We start from the raw sequence: 12,605 nt of genomic DNA, 5'->3' as shown, positions 1-12,605 counted from the left end.
TATTGTAACTCTGTATATGGCTTCTGCTGAAATAAAGATTATTATTATTATTAAAAGAATTCGAGGAATTACATCCGCAAAGGGAGATACTTATTTGACAGTAATGTAATACCATCATGAAAATATTTTTTAAATACAACAGTTGATGCTCACAAACTAATGTTCAGCTGTGGTACCATCATAATCAGAATTATCATTATTAGAGTTAAAACAGTGAATAAACTTGACCAATAATTGTTTCAATAACCCCAGTATCTCTATCAACATAATTGCTAAATTCTACACAGATGATGTAGGGTAATTGAGATGGGGAGGCTGGGGAGGGGAGTGAAGGAGATTATTAATTAAATCGTAGTCTAGAGGACTAAGGAACGGTTTATAACAACTTACCTTCAATCTCATTGTTTTCCCGGTAGGACTCTAGCTAGCTTTTGCTACTCACGGAACTGCTACCTAAAAAGAAAAGAATCAGAACTTTTAAAACGGTAGTGAGAGAGGAGTCAGATATATCATGTTAAGAAGTTGAAATACAGTATATATATATATATATATATATATATATATATATATATATATATATATATATGTATATCTATATACATATATATATATATATATACATATATATATATATGTATATATATATATATATATATATATATATATATATGTATACATATATATTATATATATCATATATATATATATATATATATATATATATATATAGAGAGAGAGAGAGAGAGAGAGAGAGAGAGAGAGAGAGAGAGAGATATGGGGGATACACAAGTACGTTTTTGTTTTTAGTGTGAGAGGGGGAGTAACTCCAATGAGGATTTTATATGTGATTCAGGTCAATATTCTAAAACACCAGAATTGATTGAAAATAGCATAACCGCCACTTTCTACAGAAATACACAGCTTAACTCTGACACGTACTTCTTGAAATAATCACTGTCTTCTTAACAGCACTATCTGACTTGAGTGTCTTCAATGGGCCTAAAATATGAACAAATAGGTTTGCTCTTACACTAGCCTTACTACTGGAGTTTATTTTTTCTCTCGTTTCTCTACTGATCATAGCAGGCCTTTCAACTAAATAACATGCTAACTTTTATAGTACTTAAAAGAATATACGCACGTGATTCAGGTGTTACTTATGACACTCTATATATTAATTTTATAATATCTCTTCTTTGCATTTTTAGTTGAATAATATACCCAGTTAAAAGATAGATCAGAGCTCTGTAATCCCTGATACAAACTGCTTTCTCCCTCGCCTCCTAACTTCATCACAAGTTTAATCTTTTAGGGTAATTATTCAGCCCCTAAGGGCACTTCTAAAATACTATTTAAGATCTTTTCCTCTTTTTCCCTAAGTTTTTAATTTTATAATAATTTTTTCCTAAAATTTATCACTTAGTAATTTCATGGAACTTTTCTCTTAATAGTAAGTTCTCTTCTGATACAGAAAAAATAATCATTAATAGGTTGTAAAATACTTATGATAAACGGAATTTCCCATTTAGATGCTGAGTAAAACTTCGATTGGAAGATTTTAAGTAGATTATATTTAGAAAAAGATTTTTTTTTTTCTCGTACAAATTTTGTTATTAACAAGTTATAAGCGTCAAGTAATCATTACTTGATCTATAAATAGTAATAGCACTGGAGCATGCTAAGGTTTATTATCTCTCATAAGGTAATGAGTCTGCTTTATTTCCTTAAACAATACTCTGTTAAAACATCTTAATAATATTTCTATATTCGAGGTTTAGAAAACTCTCCATCACTTAGCATTCTTATAAATTTAAGTTATACGCATTTATACAAGTTTATAATCAATTAGTCTCTGTATTATATAAATTATATATTTTTCTTTAAATTGATCAAAAGTATGCAACCCCACATTTTCTATTTTTAAGAGTGGATCCTTTAAAAGGTTTAGAACTTTACACTGCACAACTCTTAAGGTATTAATCCTTTTTAGTGCATTATACTGAAAACGTAAGAAATTCAGGAGATGGAAAAGCACTCAATTTATACCAATCGACGAGATCCCTAAATGTAATACATCAACATCTTACTATAATGTCATTATAAACTTGGTCACAAACAACGCATGTTATTATGACTAAACCTCTAACAATTAGATTGGTTTAGGTCTAGGTTGTTTTGGAGTGACAATCAAGTTAGGTCAAGTTATCTTATATTACGTTGCCTTCCTTTAAACTTAAAATAACCACGCTTTTTAAAACAGAATTTCTATACAGGGTGGAACCTAAGAGGTCAACTTTCATACCCTTTAATTATAGTACTGCATAAATAATTATTTCTTTACTCACTTTACATGATTAAGGGGTAAAAATTTTCAGAAAAATATGTTTTCCTTCTAATTCTATACATAATGGACATTTGGAACTTCCTTCCTTCAAGCAATTTACTAGTCGTCCTTATCTATTTCCTACTCCTGCAACTTATTCTTCACAATTTCTTCATCATCATTCATTGTCATTCTAGTGATACGTTGTGCATTAGGTCATATCCTCAGATTCCTTCTTGACTTATTTGATATATCATGCTAACAAATTGTGTTAATTTCCTTGGTTTTAGTTATTCTGCCATCTTTCCCATCACTAAATGGCAATGCATTTGCTACCGTATTTTTCAAAAAATGTAAAATATTCGAATTATCGCAATAAGTCATTCTCATTATACTGCACCTGGTCGTTTCCTCTGGAGAGAATGAACGACTAAAAAGTAAGAATCCTATGTTTAGTTTTTTTTTTTCTTCTTCTTTTTTGCCGATGCTCTTCAAATGAACCCCTTCTTAGTCTAACCTCTCACGCCAACATAAAAAGAAATCTCCTACGCTTCGTTTTTGAACCCTCTCTCTTTCTCACTCTCCTCCTCCTCTCCTACTTCCTTCCCTTGCTGGTCTTCTTCATCCCCCTCCATCTCCTCCTCCTCCTCCAGTTCCTCCAACAAGGAACTCCTTCTCGTTCCTCTTCGGACTCCTCCCCCTGTCACCAGGACCTGATTGGCTTCATACGGCACTAAACACTTTATGATTTATTTGAAAAGGCCTGGTTGAACCCGTCTTGTAATTACTGCACCAAGTCTCTCTCTCTCTCTCTCTCTCTCTCTCTCTCTCTCTCTCTCTCCCTGGGTAGCGCAAAAGAGCTTTCTGGAAAACTGGACTGAAAAAGAGACGGAAGGGGAGAGAGAAGGAAACTTTAAAATTCAGCATAAATTTTTATGACGTGCCAAACAACAGTTAGATAACTATGATGAATCAGTTCAAATTAAAAGCAGCCAATATCGAAAATGAATATGAAAAGTCTTTAGGAATGAGGAAAGAATGTTCAAAATAACAAGACTGGGAAAAAAGTTGTTAAGAAATTTCCATTAATCCTTAGCCGTAATCCGGTAGTTGATCGAACACTTACGTAGGAAAATCTCTCCACACAGTGTTCGCTATTCAACTTTATTCGCTCGTAACTCATCTTTTACGGCTAGTTGGGGGTAAGACGTTGAATAAGTTGGCACGCACGAGGCAACGATGGACATGCCGACAGTCCTTTTTTATGCTCTACCTCCGAAAAAACGTTTTAAGAGAGCGACTGACCAAAACAAATAAAGGGGTGGACATAATATATTGATTAATTTGAGAGAACAATGAGTATAAAATAAAGCAGAAAGGAAATTCCCACACATTAAGCGAGATAAAGAAGTACACACATTATAAAAGAACATTATTCACTAGCTGAAACTAGTGAAGCTAGAGTAGCTATATTCAAATGATGATTAAGTAGAATGTGAGCTAAGCAAATTTTAAATTATCAAGTTTACTGTAATAATCAATAAATGTCATCAAATAAAAGAAGGAAAACGCCCCCTTAACCATATGCATATGAGCAAAAAAGATAATTCATAAACAAGAGTAATTACAACAATACATTTTGAAACATTCCTATCCACTTAATATCTCATAAAACAAGAAGAATAAATTATATTAAAATATAAAAGTGTGATTTAATTTATCCAATTGATTGTGAGATTTCAGTGAACGGCTTGAAACCATTCAAACATGAATGAACTTTCCCTGTCTTAAAGGATTAGTACATATATATATATATATATATATATATATATATATATATATATATATATATATATATATATATATATATATATATATATATATACACTAACCAGATTTTAGTCTTTTGTCTTTGGTGGGTTCGGATTAAGGACTCAATCTACGAGGTGGATCTTGGGCCGTCAATAACTTCGGGTTAAATGTCTCTGAACTGGTAAAAAACAACCAGACATTCATTTATGTCTGGTAAACACCATAGACATGAATATCACACAAATATGCTAAAGCATTCTCCATCTTTCCGTACTGAGCATAAAAGTGCACAGGTAACATTTATAAAATCTATTAAGGATATTTAAAGGTCAAAATATTTTCAAAACTGGTGGTACGAAATACATTTAAAATTCATAACTTATATGTTTATCTTATTTTCCTTGCAAATAGAATCAATGTTGTAAGTACGCAGGGTAGTTTACAATTACTTATGGTAATAGAAGAAGCGATTAATATTTTTGTTAATTTCAATGGATTAATTCTAAAAAAAAATTAATACTGTCTAGGGGAATGCTGCTAATAAACGATAAATATTCCAATTATGTGTGCACTTCAAAGAATATTACCATTACATTAAAAGACCAAACACAAGATGAAAGAAAATCACTGGTATTTATTTGGTCATAGATACTCACTGGAAATTTTTTATTTAATATGCAGGAAAACATTAACATGAAAAAAGTAAGAATATAATTATGATTTTGTTTTAAACACAGGTGACATGAGTCGGTTCCTAAATCGTAGGAAAAACTGATATCTAAGATTATACTTTCTTTCTGTTGAAATGGCTTTGAACCTTGAGTTCTGTAACACCACGCTCGTAGCAAGATAGTTTTCATTAATGTCCATAAATTAAAATCATTGTAGCCTAAGTACACAGGTTTTGGAAGACGAAGTTTTCCTCCTCAGACCTTAGCAGCCCTTTTCTTGTACTCCTTGATCTTGCTTGAGTGAACAGTTCATCAACTATTGGCCTTTTGGAGACTTTCATATATTTAATCTGATTAAAAAAAGACTATTTGTATGTTCATATATATATATATATATATATATATATATATATATATATAAATATATATATATATATATATATATATATATATATATATATATATATATATATATATATACACACACGCACAGTGTATGCATATAGACATTTTGCACAGTAAAAATATCAGTTAATCAGTTTTGCTTGTAATTCGTTCCTAAAATAGGAAACAAAAAATAACCTTCACTGGGAAAACTCTAGCAATTCCAAGTCTCTCAATATTTCAAAGATTTCACTCCACTCATGCATCAGCCAATGATGTTCTTGAGAGTAATTTTGTTTTTGTAAACCAATTCAAATTTTCAAGGGGAAATTTGTAGCCTCAATTGTGTATCATTAAATACAAACTCACCGGTTTAAAAAGTATTAATAAAATTGTCAGACTATAAAGAAATCGAAAAGATGATAAAATTATTAATACTATTATAACAACTTAAGATTTGCATATGACGTACTTTTATCTAGTGACTCATGGGAGGAATTGCAAAAGATGACAGAAGATTTGAACAGAAAAAGTAAATATGTAGGACTCAAAATTAATAAGTAAAACTAAGATATTGCTCGATGAAAACGCAGAAAGACACCAAATAAGGGTTATGGACAAATCTCTAGAGATTCTTAATGATTACACGTACATAAGACAGACAGTAAGTGTTTCCCCAGGATATGAGACGGAATTTAAAAGGATAAATATGAGATAGAGAGCTTTTGGTATATAAAAAGAGATTATTAAAGGTAAAATGTCATTTTCTCTAAAAAGAAAAGTATTTAATTAGATGGTCCCACTAGTGATGACTTCTGCATCAGAAACTTGAAGCCGTACTTACGCTAGTTACAACTAGATTAACACTAAGAGACAGAAAAAGAGCAACATAGATACGAGAGCAAACTAAAGTAGAGAATATCCAAACATGTAAGATAAAGAAAAGGACATGGGCAGGACATATAATGAGAATGACAGATAACAGAAGGACATTAAGTATACACACAAGCACATATATACATGTTTGTGTCATCACTTGATGGTAATTCTTAAACAGCTCTAACCTCTCTGATCTCCAGAACCTGCTACTAAGCCCATTCTTTCGACTAACTACCAAGTACTTAAATCACCGCCCTGACCATCTGAGGTACATAGGGTTTTTACAAGCGTGGGGAAATCCTTCCACTTTACACGAGAATGTAAACTGTGGAGTAAGTATTTTTAAATTTACTTTACAGCCATTAAACTTAATTTAATCAATTAGAAAGGGACGATAATTGAATTATGTCAAAAGAGATTCAAGTAATTCATCTCTTTTAAACGTGGGGGATTCAGTGTCATACTTGAAATTACTTCGTATCCTAATTTTCGCTTTTTCCCTTGAATATAAGAAAAAAATCTTGGTTATTAGTCTCGTGGTTAAAGAGACTAAATTGCTAAATGAAAATAAAATAACAATTGAACTACCAAAGATAGACTGACGGATCCCAGCAAAATAAGAGGAGTTGCCATTCTTAAAATGAACTAGCCACTTTTGGTCAGAACGATAAGGCTGATGGGGTAACTAACACATCTATACTCGGTCATTATATCGTAGCCGGTGCAGCATGTAACTTTCAGTATTATGCTAAACGATACTGATACTTTATTCAAATAATTCATCATATTTTATAGCTCCGTTCCAGATGGCCAACTGCGATGCTAATCTAGTGACTCGATGTTCCACCTACGTGAATAACAGTCCTTATGGTTCATGTGTGTAAGGATTATTTGAAAATTGCCCTTTTTGAGAATCCTGTGAACGAGGATAAGGAGGGAGGTTCAAATGTCCAGGTCAAAGAAATGGTATGTGGATGGACAGAAGTTGGTGATATATGGAAATCATCCAGTTTCCCGTTTGAGAAAAATAAATGAAACATATTCTAAAAACGAGACAAATATTTTTTTAAGTTTAACAATATTGTATTCAAGCCATCAAGTATAGAGTTTTTTAAACAATAAACATCTTGCAAACTATACACAGATACAAAATATGCATTTTCGCTAAAGCCATCATTACAAGTATTTCGTTGAAACAGGAGAAATCAAATTTCACAATTCATAAATGAATACCTCCGCAAACAGAACTGGCCTCACGGTTTTTGGGACCTGCTACGAAAAGGTATCCACTGTTTGAATTAACTAAGCACCATCAATCACCTCCAAATGATTTATCATTATCAACCTGTATGAGACTTGAGAAACAAACTCTATATATAGCTTTAATGTTTCTTCAAGAATTTTTATACATAAGTCTTCCCTTGAGAAGTTAAAAGAACTCTCGCTTGCCTTGGAACAACAGCACTGGAGTGAGAAAAAAAAAATCTTCCTGACAACAATTTGCAATATTAGGATAGATCACACACAGCGCCAGACTCCTATTGGGGTTGCTGTGGCCGATGTGGTAACGTCCCTTACTGGTGAACGCCAGACTGGGGTTCGAGTCCCGCTCAAACTTGTTAGTTTCTTTGATCGCAGCAACCTCACCACCCTTGTGAGCTAAGGATGGGGGGTTTGGGGGAGCCTATAGGTCTACCTGCTGAGTCATCAGCAGTCATTGCCTGGCTCTCCTTGGTCCTTGCTTGGGTGAGGAGGGGGCTTTGGCGCTGATCATGTGCATATATGGTCAGTCTCTAGGGCATTGTCCTGCTTGATAGGGCAATGTCACTGTCCCTTGCCTCTACCATTCATGAGCGACCTTGAAACCTTTACACTGACGACGGAATACAACATATTACTTAATTGTTGTTGTTTTTTTTTTTTTTAAACTAGAAAACTAAATTTTCGTGAACTATCACTAGCTGATACAAACATTAAAGTCCCTATCCAAGAATAAATATGGATTTTTTTTTTTACGGTATAGGTCGCAAAAACGTTTACAGAATACTAAGAAATTGAACTTCGTAAAATTCTTGCGTTGTAATATATCAATTGTGTTGTAAGAAAAGAAACACAAAATGATTAGATCAGTTCATTGCTTACAGACTTCGAAAGAGCTAATACACAAGATGGCAGAGAGACTGCACAATCTGGATGTGCAGGAATCTCATAATAAACTCGGGCACAGATTTCAGATCTTGATCAATATATGCCCGTATTTTAAGAAATCTGTTCGTTTGCTACACTTAAAGCATTCGCATGCTTCTAACTTCTAGCTTTTCGTTTCTGATTGAAGAAAGGGATGTCCACTACAACTTGAAATGGTTAAAATTAAATATTTCTCCTCTGTATTTTGATGACCAAAATGCGATTTGAAAAAAATCCTTCCGTAATTCTAAAATTCTCAAGTGGATTCTTTACTTTATACAATATGTATGTATATATATATATATATATATATATATATATATATATATATATATATATATATATACATACATACATATACACACGCGTACATAGGTAAGAAAGTGGGAGGGATTCCGAACCCCATTCTCTAAATATATTGCTCACTTACACAATGTCTTCAGGGAACCGTCTCTGAATATTCATACAGGAGGTGGAACGTTTTCCTTCGCGGTGGCGTCTACAGAAATGCAGTAGTAAAATTCATGTTTGAGGACGACTCCAACACCTGTTTTCAGGTTTATTATAATTTGGTCAAGTACACGACCTAAAGAGAGAAATATTTTCTCACCCAACGTAAACCTAACTCTAACTTCTGACTTACATAATTATACTCCATCTTACGAGGTACATTTTAACTGGAATTTATTAATCATACGAAGATTTTTTATTTGGCAGATGAAACTTATTTTCTAACGAAAAGCCTAAATGATAAGATTTTCTCCAACGCTAAAGAAAACACAACTTTTTGGTTAATGAGCAGAATACCATCTGCTTGTATCATATAACGTTTGACTAACTGCTCAATCCTATAGATAGGAAGCATGATTTCTTCAAGGTAGTTTTCAGCCTAACTTAAGACTAGGCAAATACATAACGTAATTATAATTTACTTATTACATCGCAGCCTTTTGATGAATCCCATTATAACTTACGTTATAAACAAAGATATGAATGTGTTTTAAATCTGCATCAATCTTTACCTTATGAGAGTGAGTCATAAAGTATAATAACCATACATTTCTATATACAAAGTACTTGCCACGTCACAGAGAGAGAGAGAGAGAGAGAGAGAGAGAGAGAGAGAGAGAGAGAGAGAGAGAGAGAGAGAGAGAGAGAGAGTACCATAAATAATTTCTCTGTTGGGTTATAACGCAAGGAACAGTTTAAGTCATGGACAGGATTTCCATTATTCGGTTACTGGGAAATAACTGCTGTAAGTATACAAATAGAAAGCTCTCTTTGTAGCAATGAAGCAACATACTTTCAAAATAATTCTATTAGTACCAGTATTCATACAAAGTCTTAGACCTACTCAATAAGATGTCAATTCCCGGAAATCCTATAGTGCTTATAAACCCATTTATTTGTTGTATATCAGAGGTATAAATGAACAGAAGTTGATTTAATGGGATAGAATAGAAGCAGTTTCCCATCTAGATATAAAAAAAATAATCATCTAAGGAGGTAGGTAGCACACGATTGGAAAGCAAGTAAATACAATGCGGAAGAAAGAGAAAATAAGTTTGTGCCCGAAATAACATCAAACTATTCCTTTAAAAAAGGGATTCACTTACCTTAATGACTTGACATAATAATTCCAAATTACTTAATTTTTGGTTAAGAGAGCAAACAATCAAAGTACAAAATTCTTGTATGTTAATCTTACTCTATCCTAATATCCTAATAAGTTGTTAGGTAGTTGCAAGGGCCCTCGTGTAGACCACTGTAGTTGCAAGAGGACAAAGGTTAATTCAGGTTTAGAATCACAACAGTTCCAAAGGGCCTAGTGTGGACTTCCAAGTCATAGCCACGGTTCCAAATAAGACATTTTGATTGATTGATTGATTTTGAGTTTTCTGGCATCCTGACATCGAGGGGCATTCTAAAAAAAAGATTTATTTTTCTATTGGGTCCCATTTTTTACTCGCTCTCACTTCATCATTTACATACTTCATTAATTCTTTCCAGCCGTCTGATGTTCTATTAATACTTTCATAATAATTTTATTTAAAGTGCTTTACTCTGGCCATCTTCCTTTCTCGTAAAAAACCTTCTCCTTGCGTTATGCTCTCCTTATCTTTGTTCCCTCCTCTTTCCAATCGCCCCGTCTCCCCCATCCACCCCTGCCCTCCTGTACCCACTTCTTGAAACTAATCCTCGTCTATCAGAGGTTAACTCCGCCCCCTGTTCTGCCCCCATCTGAACACCCTTGGTATTTTATGTGTTATTTACATACTTATTGTGTAATGATTTACGCCGGGCAACATATGTAAATGAAAACCATGCTGACCAACCTGTTCCCTTGGCCAGCCTTTTAACATACGTACAGACATACAATACATTCATGCACACAAAAGGAGGGAGCGTTGAAGGTCGTGTGAAAACTTTTAACGTAAATTTCTAATTAATTTCTTATTTATATCAGGCAGTATCATTGACACCCTCAATGCGCCTTTCACGCGAATTAACGGGTTTATGTGCATGCGCCTTGACACGAAATATGAAGCAGCCATTGCATAAAGAAATGCCGGTGAAAAAGATAGGAAAATTAAAGAGAGAAACGGAGAGAGCAAGTTAGGAGGGATGAGTTTAGGGTTAGGGGTAGGGAGGGGCGTCTCCTAAGCGGTAAAAAGGAAGCAGCCTGGAGGGCGGGGGAGGGAAGAACGCTGTTACAATGGTAATAGTTAGGTTGATATGAAAGGTCTATTCGGTTAGGAGTACCGCCTTATTGCTGTCTCAACCAAACAACTCAATTAAGGAGCGAAAGCGTATACACACGCCAAGAAAGGAAGGAAATGGAAAGGAGGTTACGTTACAGCCTGGGCTTCGTTCTTTCATGAATATCTAAACAAAAAATTACCCTTACTACCGCAATGATATATTTTACTTTGATAAAGTCATAAATAATTTTGTTTAAATTCTATCGTTCTCTTATTCATATACATTGGACGTAATATGCTTCTTGCACCTTTGTAGTTAGAAATGAGATTGTCGACCTCTGTTATGATGAAAAAGACTCTTCAACTAAAAACATGAATGTTTAATTGAGCGATGCTGTTGTAACAACACATTCCTGGCTGACACGGCTAAATGATATTAAGTTTTAACTATGGTTCACCAAGTAGGTAAAATATTCTTTGAAATGGTAGATAAGAAAACTTTGATCATGAGTGAGAGGAAAGTAAGATTTTTTAATCAAGCTTGACATAAGGAAGATAAACCATTTTAATAAGGAAGGAAGACCATTTTGATTATGAGTGATAGAAGGAAGTTAAGGTCATTTTAATGAGTAAGAGAATAATAATAATGTCATTCTAATCACAAGTGAGAGGAAGAGGATAAGGTCATGTTGATTATGAATGAGAGAAGGAGGGTAAGAATATAAGGTATTTGTGATCAGCAGTGAGAGAAGAAATAAGTCATTTTCAATGATTGAGAGAATAAGGTTAGGTCCTTTTCATCATGAGTGAGAATAGGAGGATAAATGTCATTTTAATCATTAATGAGAGAAAGAAGATAATGAGTGATAGAAGGAAAATAGGGTAAGTTTGACCATGGGTGAAAGAAGGATGGTAAAGTCATTTTGATCATGAGTGATAAAAGGAATATGTCATTTTGGCCATGAGTGAGAAAAGGAAAATAAGGTTATTTTGATCATAACTAAAAGAAGGAAATCAAGGTAATTCTAATCATAAATGAGAAAAGGGAAATAGTTATTTTTTCATGGGTGAAAGGAAAATAAGGTAATTCTGATAATGAGCGCGAGAAGGAAAATAATTTAATTTTTAACGTGTGACAAAAGAAAAATGCAGTCATTTTGACTATGAGTACGAGAAGGAAGGTAAGGTCATTTGGATGATGAAGTAAAGAAGGAAAATTTAGTCATTTTGATCATGGGAAAGAAAAAGATGTTAAGGTAATTTTGATGATGCGTTATGGAACCAGGTTAAGGTCTTTTGTTATTCTAAATGAAAGAAGGAGACAAAATAATTTTTTATCATGAGCAGGAGAAGGAAAGGAAGGTAATTTTGCTCATGAGTTAGATAAAGAGGGTAAGGTCACATTGATCATGGTGAGAAAAACTAATATAATTTTGACCATGAGTGAGGAAAAGAAAACGAGGCCAATTTTATCATTAGTGAGAGAAGGAAGGTAAGGTTATTTAGATCATGAATGTGAAAAGGAGAGTAAAGACATTTCGATCATAGTGAGAGACGAAAAATATGGTAATTTTGACCATGTGTGAGATAACAAAAATAAAGTAATTTTATTCATGAGTGAGAAAATAAAGCTAAAGTCATTTTGAT

The sequence above is a fragment of the Palaemon carinicauda genome, chromosome 1 (assembly GCF_036898095.1).
Source record: "Palaemon carinicauda isolate YSFRI2023 chromosome 1, ASM3689809v2, whole genome shotgun sequence".
Classification (NCBI taxonomy): Eukaryota; Metazoa; Arthropoda; class Malacostraca; order Decapoda; family Palaemonidae; genus Palaemon; species Palaemon carinicauda.
This window is presented reverse-complemented; position numbering follows the sequence as displayed.